Source organism: Engraulis encrasicolus, chromosome 4 (genome assembly GCF_034702125.1).
Source record: "Engraulis encrasicolus isolate BLACKSEA-1 chromosome 4, IST_EnEncr_1.0, whole genome shotgun sequence".
Lineage (NCBI taxonomy): Eukaryota > Metazoa > Chordata > Actinopteri > Clupeiformes > Engraulidae > Engraulis > Engraulis encrasicolus.
Genome location: NC_085860.1, coordinates 20,675,484 through 20,685,483, shown reverse-complemented (window position 1 = coordinate 20,685,483; position 10,000 = coordinate 20,675,484). Strand labels below are relative to the sequence as shown.

The 10,000-nt window shown below is 39.6% G+C and overlaps 1 long non-coding RNA gene across 2 annotated transcripts; it reads right to left on the bottom strand.

The window, feature by feature from the left end:
• Positions 1 to 214: 214 nt before the first annotated feature.
• Positions 215 to 5,700, bottom strand: LOC134446748 (uncharacterized). Of its 2 annotated transcripts, XR_010034481.1 has the most exons (7): positions 5,342 to 5,700; positions 3,591 to 3,693; positions 3,364 to 3,462; positions 2,618 to 2,723; positions 2,376 to 2,477; positions 1,455 to 1,527; positions 215 to 1,072 (listed from the first exon to the last, which is right to left on the bottom strand). It is a non-coding gene; the product is annotated as an uncharacterized LOC134446748 (long non-coding RNA). The 2 variants fall into 2 exon arrangements; XR_010034480.1 differs by lacking the exon at positions 5,342 to 5,700 and having other exon boundaries at positions 3,591 to 3,832.
• Positions 5,701 to 10,000: the final 4,300 nt, after the last annotated feature.

The following is a 10,000-nucleotide window of genomic DNA, read 5'->3' as shown; positions in this document are numbered from 1 at the left end:
TGACCAATAGATTGGTTATGTTTAACCAATCTTTATAAGTCAAAAATGTACCAATCCCCCAATGGTTGTTTTGACCAATTTGTTCGATTAATATGTGTCCGACACAGATATTGGTTAAAATTTTAACCGATTTGCTTGGTTAGATGGACACTGCAATTACTTCACTCCAAATGAACAGTTTCAAAGCTATATCAATCATAACCAATAACCAAGATTTGAGTTTGTTTTCACAAAGTTTATTAACAATTTAATTTCAAAAGGCTTTAAAGCACTGATCTGAAAGGATGGGGATACAGTAACTTACAGCAATCTGTTCCTTCCCAACACTGATGATGGTAAAGTTGTGTGGACACAACAAAAAGACAGGCTGGTATTAAGGGACATTTAAAAAAAAAGAAAAATCAAAAGCAGAGGTAACATTTTATGCTTGGTGAGCCGTTTTCAACGAAAATTCAAATTACAAATGCATGCATATCCTGTGACTATTACTTACTTACAAAACGTTAAGGTTGTGCTTGACAACCGGAGAAAACCTCAGAGTCAACATGATCTTACTTTAAGTTATATTCAAAGAACAGTACATTTTTGCAAAACAAGGAGGCAAGTATCACTTAGAATGGCATACATTGCTGTTTCTCCAGTATCAGGTAAATTACCTGAATTTGCATAGGATGTAGTCTGCATGTCAGTGGAATCAGAAGTAATTAAAATACACATGGTGTGGAGTGGTGGTGTCTGCGTAGATGTTTAAAAAAATGTCCAGTGACTACAGAGCAACTTGAAGTGAGAAATGTTCCAGTACCTTGGCCCACTTGTTGGTTGAGATGGTTATATCGTACACATATTCAAAAGAGGCAAAAACAGAGTTAAACTGTGGTGGATATGCCAAGTTACACACCCAGTAGAGCATGAAAAGCTTGTCACTGCGCAAGTCAGGCAATCAGCAACAGGAATGGTTACGTTGTCATCCATGGCAGTGATGACACTGCCGTGTCAAACTCTCGCCTCCTAGTAGTGGGGTCCTTGAAACCTTCTCAGTGTCAGTGCCGAGGGATGCAAAGTTGGTTCCAGTCTGAAAGAATTTTTAAGATTTGAGAGAGAGAGAGAGAGATACATCAATGGTGCTTAGCCCCATAATGCACGCCATACCATCTGAAACATGCTGTAATAGTCATTGAAAGGTTAATTGCCAGTACTACTCTACTATGACATAACATAGGGCCTTTAGTAATGCACTGTGACTCAGTAATTGCCATTCTGGTAACCACAAAATTTATAACGCTCTGTTTTAACAGGTTATATAGAAAGCTTTACTCTACTGAGTGAACGGTATAAATCATGCAGTATCAGGAAGCTTAATTAACACCAAGTATAGCCAAAATCAACAATGCACACAACTATATCGTGACTTGTTCTTTCTAAATAAAGGTTAAAAAAATGTCTGGCAGACGTACCAAACTTGGCATCTCCAGAAAGCGTGGAAATTTCTCAAAGATGTCACGCATGGAGGGGGAGTCCTCAGCGATCCTGAAAAATACAACAAATTGAGAAAATGTAACCCAAATACTCCAATCAATGAAACGGTGGGCTCAGTGTCATAGGCCTAACAGCAGAAGGCACCAAGGGTGCGTTTGTAAACTGCCGCTCTGAGCACACAACAATTGGTAATGTCATGTATGAGCAGTGGTGGACAAAGTAAAAGTAAAAGTTTTTTTTTTTTTTTTAAACAGTTTCTTTCCAACACAGGTAACTTATCTGAGTAAAAAGTAGATCAATGTACTTGTCTTACGATGAGCTGATTCTGCACAGGTTGGATTGAGTTTGTGGTGGGTTCTTGTTAGGTTTTTATTGTTTTTCAGTAATAACACAGTCTATCTCAATAGGTAGGTATACTGGAGCAAACGGTGTAACAGCTATGTAATATCATGTGCTACTGTTGTAATTACACCACAAAAGTACTTTTACTTTGTCCACCACTGTGTACGAGTGTGTTATTCAGACTGTTAGATAGTAGACATTTGAAACACACATTTGGTGCAGATTTATTAAAATTTGCTTACCGGTACATTTAGAAACTGTTTTTTTTTTCAGTATTTTTAGACATGGTGCTACAAAGGGGATCAATGTACTGTAACCAGGCAGCTGCCATCCTTAACCCTGTAGTGCAGCGTTATGGCTCTATGTAATGTCATAGCAATGTTGTTATGATGTATGTAAGCATGTTCAGCAAGTGAATAGGGTCGCTGGCGACCTATCCTCTCAAAATAACACACAAGATGAACAGGATGCATCTCTGATTAACAGTGTGTGGTTCAAACTGTTAAGACATTTGAAACACACATACATGTGGTGTACATTTGTGAATGGTTGCTAACCTTTAGAAATTCTGTCAATGTTCAGAAGCATTTGCAGACATGATCCAGGGGGCTCAAGTACGACCAGAGAGCAACCATCCAGCAATAAGGATATCTTCTCAGCTGCACACAACATTAACACACAACACACAACATTAATTTGCATCTCATATTGACAGCATGAAATACATAGCATGTTTAGCACTTTGACTTTTATAAAATACATGGATTGGTTTTGTGTGAATTCATGAACTTAAACTCACCTCTTGCAACAGTGTTTATTTTCTCTGAGGTACACCACACCAGAGGAATCACTCAGTGTAATCAGACAGCTTCCATGTAGGATCCTTCAGTAATATTCTCAGTCATCTGCAAAGCATGACAGCACAAAACATGAACATGATTATGCATTTATAGGCCTAATTATTACAAGAAAATAATGAAAAATGATAACACCGTCACCACCACGACACAATATGATGATGAATAGGCCTAGAGTATGAAACATCTAAAAGATACATGTCTGTATACATGTAAAATGTTTTTTTTGTTTGTTTGTTTTATATCATTGATCATTTTCCCTGACGGATTAACAACAGATGGCTCAAAGAATTCAGTGTGCTAAACTGGAGGGCAAAAAGAGCAGATTATCTATCTTTCTGGATATTTTACTCATCACTTGAAATTAAATCTAAATCTAATCTAAGATGTCACGCATAGAGGAGGAGTCCTCAACGATCCTGGAAAATACAACAAATTGACAAAATGTAACCCAAATACTCCAATCAATGAAACGGTGGGCTCAGTGTCATTGGCCTAACAGCAGAAGGCACTAAGGGTGCGTTTGTAAACTGCCGCTCCGAGCACATAACATATTGGTCATGTCATGTATGAGTGTGTTATTCAGACTGTTAGATAGTAGACATTTGAAACACACATTTGGTGCAGAGTTATAAAAAAATGCTTACATTTACAACTTTACAAACTAAATTTGTGAATGGTTGCTAACCTTTAGAAATTCTGTCAATGTTCAGAAGCATTTGCAGATATGGTCCACTACGACCAGAGCTACCATCCAGCAATAAGGATATCTTGGCCATCTTCTCAGCTGCAATAATAACACACAACATTAGTATGCATCTCATATTGACAGCATGAAATACAGAGCAAGTTAGAACTTTGACTTTTTAAAAATACATGGATAGGTTTTGTGTGACTTTATAAACTTAAACTCACCTCTTGCAACAGTGTTTATTTCTCTGAGGTACACCACACCAGAGGAATCACTCTGTGTAATCAGCCAGCTTCCATGTAGGATCCTTCAGCAATATTCTGTCATCTGCAAAGCAAGACAGCACAAAACATGAACATGATTATGTATCAATATGCCTAATTATTACACAAAAATAAAGTTTGAAAAATGATAACACCACCATAACACAATAGGCTGAATAGGCCAACAATATGAAACATCTATAAGATGCATTTCTTAAATTGTTTTCATTGATCATTTTCCCACACGGATTGACACCAGATGGCTAAAAGAATTCAGTGTGCTAAGCTAGAGGGCAAAAAGAACAGATTATATATCTTTCTGGATATTTTACTCATCACTTGAAATGAAATCTGATGCATAGCCCACTTGTTAAGACCTCTAACATCACTAGGCCTACTAGTAGATCCAAAAAGGATGGGCAAAGAAATCTAAATATTTATTGCAGTAACCATACAAATTAAGCATCTTTGATCAAGCCAAAAATTAAGCACCCTACACATCTGGGTGTTTCTGGGCTCATTATTTTAGGAGAAATCTGTCAAATGGGTATTGCCTATTTATTGAAAAGAACACGATCTGATGGCTGACAGTGGTTTCTCCCTGAACAGAGAGAACAGCCCAGAGTTGGCAGTAACAGAATGGGACAAAACAGCACACTGTGTGCACAATAACAAGTTCAGAATCAGTTTACTTACTCACTTCCTTTACACAACGAACAGGGAAAGGCACATGTGTTAAAACATACTTCAGAGCAAGTGTATAGTCAAAATGAGTTCGTTTCTAACAATAAAAATCAGGCATAAGTTGTGGCTACTTCAAGCTTCTGAGTCAGCTAAAAGATAAGCTGATGTTGCTAACGAACTTCTAGCTAGCTCTTCTCTCTGGTATTTGTGTTTTACTTTGGCTCAAGTACATTAACTGGATATCTTCAGAGCATAATTATAGTCAAAGGGAGTTCGTTTCTAACAAAAAAAACTTTAGCTAGCTAATGTTGCTAGTGTACAAGAGATTTATTATTCAGTTTGGCTAGCTCTAATGTTGCTAGCGGACATTTAGCTAGCTCTTAACTTTGGCGCCAACAGGCTTACAACACTAACTTGGCATGTTGTAACTTCAGAACAAAATTATATTCAAAATGTGTTCGTTTCTAACAAGAAACCAATATTCAGTTATGAATACATCGGGCTATTTCAAACATCCCTCAACAAAGGCAACATGATTTAACCGTTAGACTATAGCTAATTGTTGCTAGCGAACCACCCAAGGAGGTGGAACCACCTAATTATTAGCTCTTTCAGGTGAAGAGGCCGGCGCAAACAATCTCTGGCCGGCGGGGAAGCACTCCCTTCGGCCCTCCTCTAGAAACCACTGATAGCTATGTTGCTAGCGGACATTTAGCTAGGTCTTGACTCTGACATGGGTGTTTTGGCACCACTGGACAAGTTTTATAGCTCTTTCGGAGCAAATCTATATTGTAAATTTCGTAGAGTTTGTTTCTAACAAAACACAAACTTTCCAACAAAGTTGTGAAAACAACCTAGGGCTAAGTTAGCATACCGGTAGTTATAATAGTGGCCTGTTAGCGGAGGTATGGTCTGAAGACAAATTCATTGCAAATTACCATTCTGAACAAGAAACTGTTTCGTTATTCACTGTATATTTGGCATTGTCTTGAAATTATTAACGAAACATTGAAAATAAACGAACTTACCTCACAAAGTGTTTGAATTTCACCAATATCTCAAACGGCTTTCCTGCAGCACCAAGATGGCGGCTTTGTCAGAAAATTGAGAAGCAGAGTTACGTACTTGACGTTGAGCGTCAGACCTGCGTCAGTTACCAATCTCTTAGTTAACATTTGCTTAACCAATGATATTAGTCATTTTTCAACCAATCTGTTATTAAAGTTAACCAATATCTTTGTTAAATCAACCAATTTGTTCTTAACCAATGATATTAGTTGTTAGATAACCAATTTGTTTGTTTAATAGTTACCAATGTCACAGTTAATTTGACCAATATTGCCTCAACCAACGAGATTAGTCATTTTTTTAACCAATCTCTTTTAAGGGTGTAGGTGCAAATGAGCTTGTGAATGTCACCACCTTCCTGCTATCAAAACACAGCACCAGTGTGTTAACTGCTACCAAAGGTAATTGCTGAAGAATGAAAAATGTTCTGTTCATCGCCTGTGCGTGTGTGTGTGTGTGTGTGCATGCGTGTGTGTGTGTGTGTGTGAGTGCGTGTGCGTGTGTGTGCATAAGGTGGTGTCAGTAGCTGCTGTTGATGTGAGAGCTGATTCAATCCTGTGCACTTGATTGAATGTGAGTTATATATTGCGTACGTGTGTGTGTGTGTGTGTGCGTGTTCGAACGTGCTTGCGTAAAAAAACTAAAGTTTTATGCACAAAACATTGTTACACAACTGAAGCCCCAAACAATAACCCCACATAATTCACCCTCTGCCTTGTCTACTCAACATATCCGGATTGAGATACAGAGGGCCCCTAGGCTACAGGTTGTTGTGGGGGGGCCCTGGAAGGCGAGTTTTGTGTTAAAATTACATAGACAGTGTCACAATTAATTACACGCTAGGAAATAACGATAACATATTTGCAACAGTGGAGCGGAGTATTTACAAGGTTTAAAACTGCACTTGATACAATAGGTGAATTTTTTCGATATTGCACCTAGTTCAATTTTTTACTTTTAGCCCATTGGGGGCCCGCTGGCAGGTGGGGGCACCTAGGCTGCAGCCATATCTACAAAGTAGCCTGTGCATTAAAGGAACAGTACAAGGTGTTTCAATAATAAAGTGTGTTTTCCTCTGACCTGAGATGAGCTCCTTCCGACCTGCCTCGTCTTCGGACGCACCCCCAGTCAGCAACGCGCACGGCGGAGTACTTCGATTTCGATGCATTGACACCTTCACTCCTCCTCTCGTCCGAAGGTAGAGGGGGAGGGGGGACTGGGAGGACTAGGAGTGAAGGAATCAATGCGTCGAAGTCGAAGTACTCCGAATGTGTTACTACGCCTTTCAATACAGTGCCATTTCTTTGGCATTTTTTTCAATACAGTGCCATTTCTATATGCTGGCACGGGAATTCTATATGTGTACTAAGGAAGTAAAAATATCTTTGTTCAGGACTTACTTTACACCACTGTACACAGCTCATCTTTAGTGTATTTACAGTAGAGCACAAATAAATAAGATTAAGGTGGCATACAATGATGCTCTTAGAGTCTTGCTTAAGGCTCCAAGGTGGGAAGGTGCAAGTACTCTGTTTGTCTCTGTAAATGTCCCCACATTTCAGGCTCTTCTTAGGAATCTCATGTATACATTTATGTGTAGATTGACTTCATCAAGAAATGGTATTATACTGTGTTTGTCCAATGTAAAGGAAAGTGATACCCAATACAATTCAGACATATGGAAACATTGGAAAAGTCAATTGTACATGGGCATATAGCCAGTCTGAGTCTTTTTAAAAGTAGTGACTGTGTGTGTGTGTGTGTGTGTGTNGGGGGGGGGGGGGGGGGGTGTTGTGTTAATGGTTGTGTATGTCTTTTATAATGTACTGTTTGTTCTTATCTGGACCTTGAGTCTGTGAATAAAGTTTATTATTATTATTATTTATTTAGGTAGGAAATCGCCAAGTTTCATTTAGTGCAACAACTTTTCGATCAGTCAACTAGTCGTGCAGGGATGTTTAAATAGGGAACACGTGGAACAATTTGGTCACTTCTAACTAAAGGCACCGAATGCGTCTGTTGGCAAAGCTGAGCCAAGCTAAAGCTAGCGAGTTTGGGTCGTGCGCGTTGCTGACTGGGGGTGCGGCCGAAGACGAGGCAGGTCGGAAGGAGCTCATCTCAGGTCAGAGAAGAACACACTTTATTATTGAAATGCATTGGAGTGTTCCTTTAATTCAGCCCTGTCTGCACCCATCTCGTCCAATGATCAACTGCCCCAATGTTGCATTAAAACCTTGTGTTCTTCATATGAGTGTTATTCATACCGTGATGCATTGGTTGTTAAATACGTAAGTACTTGCCTGCTTCTGAATAGTCGGGTCTTTAATGTTAACAATATAATAAGCAATGTCAGGGTCATGACCAGAGACATTCACAGCCATTTGAGAATACACATTAATGGCTGTTGCCATAGTAACATGCTGTCAGCATTGAACAAGTTTTAACCACAGAATGTCTAAAGCGGCTGTGTTTTAACCCTGCTGTCCATGACTCAGTTTTGCAAGCCTGGTTCAAGAGTTTCTGATTTTTTTTTGTAACGCACCCAAATAAATGCTATGATAGCCAACAAATCCTATATAGTCTTATTTATCCTAAATGATTTATGTATGAAGCCAATGATACCATAGAGGTGAAAATATGTGACATTGTGATTGGGTGGGACAGCTGTCACTCAGGGTGTTGCTCAGCAACTGCTTGGCAGGGGCCGTGACATATGAGCTGTGTGTGCCCTGGCCTGGGGGGGAATCATGTGTGGGTGTCAACTGCCAAAATAATGGGTCAATTACCACCTAACCTGCCTGTCTCACAAGCCAACCATGCAGGACACAATTCAACACAAGTCAAACCTTTGTCTGCTCAGAGCAAATCAACATTCATAATGGTAAATAGAAAACCCCACACACAAGAGAGTCAAAAAATACAACACACACTTCCATACTGTACACACCCACAAATACACACACATGCACGCACACACACGCACGCACACACACACACACACACACACACACACACACACACACACACACACACACACACACACACACACACACACACACACACACACACACACACACACACACACACACACACACACACACTGTGTGAGTGTGTGTGCACTAAGTTGGCTGTGGTTGTGAGTGGTTATGACAGACCAGTGACAGCTTTATAAATATGTCATAAGCAGTTTGGCCCCTGTCTAAGCATGGATGTCAAATGTGTGGAGCCATGTGGTTTGATTTGGGTAATAAGTCAAATATCTCTAACTCCTATCTTGTCTTCGCATATTTTCCTTCTCGTCTTGTCACAATAGTAGTAGTAGATATATGACTGGAGGCCAGGTCCATCACGGAGGGATAATTTTAGCCCATAATAGGGCTTGACATTGGCACCAAGCGACCGACCAAATATAGGTAAAACTTGGCCGTGGCTAGTGCAGTGTTGTGCCAGTTCACAGCTTTTCTGAACTAGTTCAAGTTCAGCTCATAAATGCTCAAAGTGAACAGTTCAAGTTCAAAGTTCACAATTTTAATTCTGGACACTTTTTTCGTGAGATGTTAAAATAAATACTTTTTTCACAGCAAGAGCTAGAAATCATACATTCTTTGAAACTGACTAGACATTTGCTCATGACACTGCAATTGTGGGTTTCTTACCAGGTGTTGAAATTTGCAGCATACTGTACAGACAAGGTAGACCAGTTCTAGCCTAGTGAAAAATAATAAATAAATAAATAAATAAAAAAATAAAAAATATATATAATATGAAATATTTATATATAATTTATATGATATGATCTGTTTGTGTATGAATTCATTTACATGAGCAAAATTCTTGAATGAAGGTAGGCCTAATGAAGGCAAAAGTCAAATGCACAAATATATAGGCCTATATAGTTTGAAGGAAACTGTGTAGGCTATGTTATGTACACTTTTAACACACGTGTGATACAGTGTTTTTTGTTCAGAGGTTGTACATCTTCCACAATGTAGTAGTCGATAATCAGTTCATCTACCTGCTCCGAGACCACCACGGACCTCTTGAAGGCTACTGGCAGTGTCATTTACGTTTGGGCTCGGCAGGGGTCTTCTCCCCCTTTCCTCACTTATGACCCTCGAGGGCGTGCATGCGTTCACACCGGATGGATGTTTTAACTGAATGTGCCGTTTCAAATCAAAAAAAGGAAGTTGTGAATGTCCTTACTTGTTTTTGCTGCGCAGATGGTTTAAATGTTCATAAGGAGAATCGGTGTCTTTCTCCGTGCCATCACTTCCACGAGCCATTTTTTTGAAAATGCAGCGCTTGTCAGTCTGACTCTCGTCTCGCTCTCACTCTCCCTCCCTCTCTTTCTCCGCCGCAATTCATCACGGGTAACGTCGTGCGTAAGCAGCAATAACTAGCCCTGTGTTATTCAACTATTCTCAGCCGGACACTACATTGCCCGCAACGCATAGCGCACTATAAGAAAGTCTGACTGATGATACAAGCGGCACCAGCGAGAGTACAGAAGGGGGGAACTTTCTCTCGTTGCGTTTCAAAAGAAAAAACAGATGTCACTCAGCTTTCAACTCAATTCCAACGTTCATTTATAGTGATGTCTGCCGTTCATGACACATAAT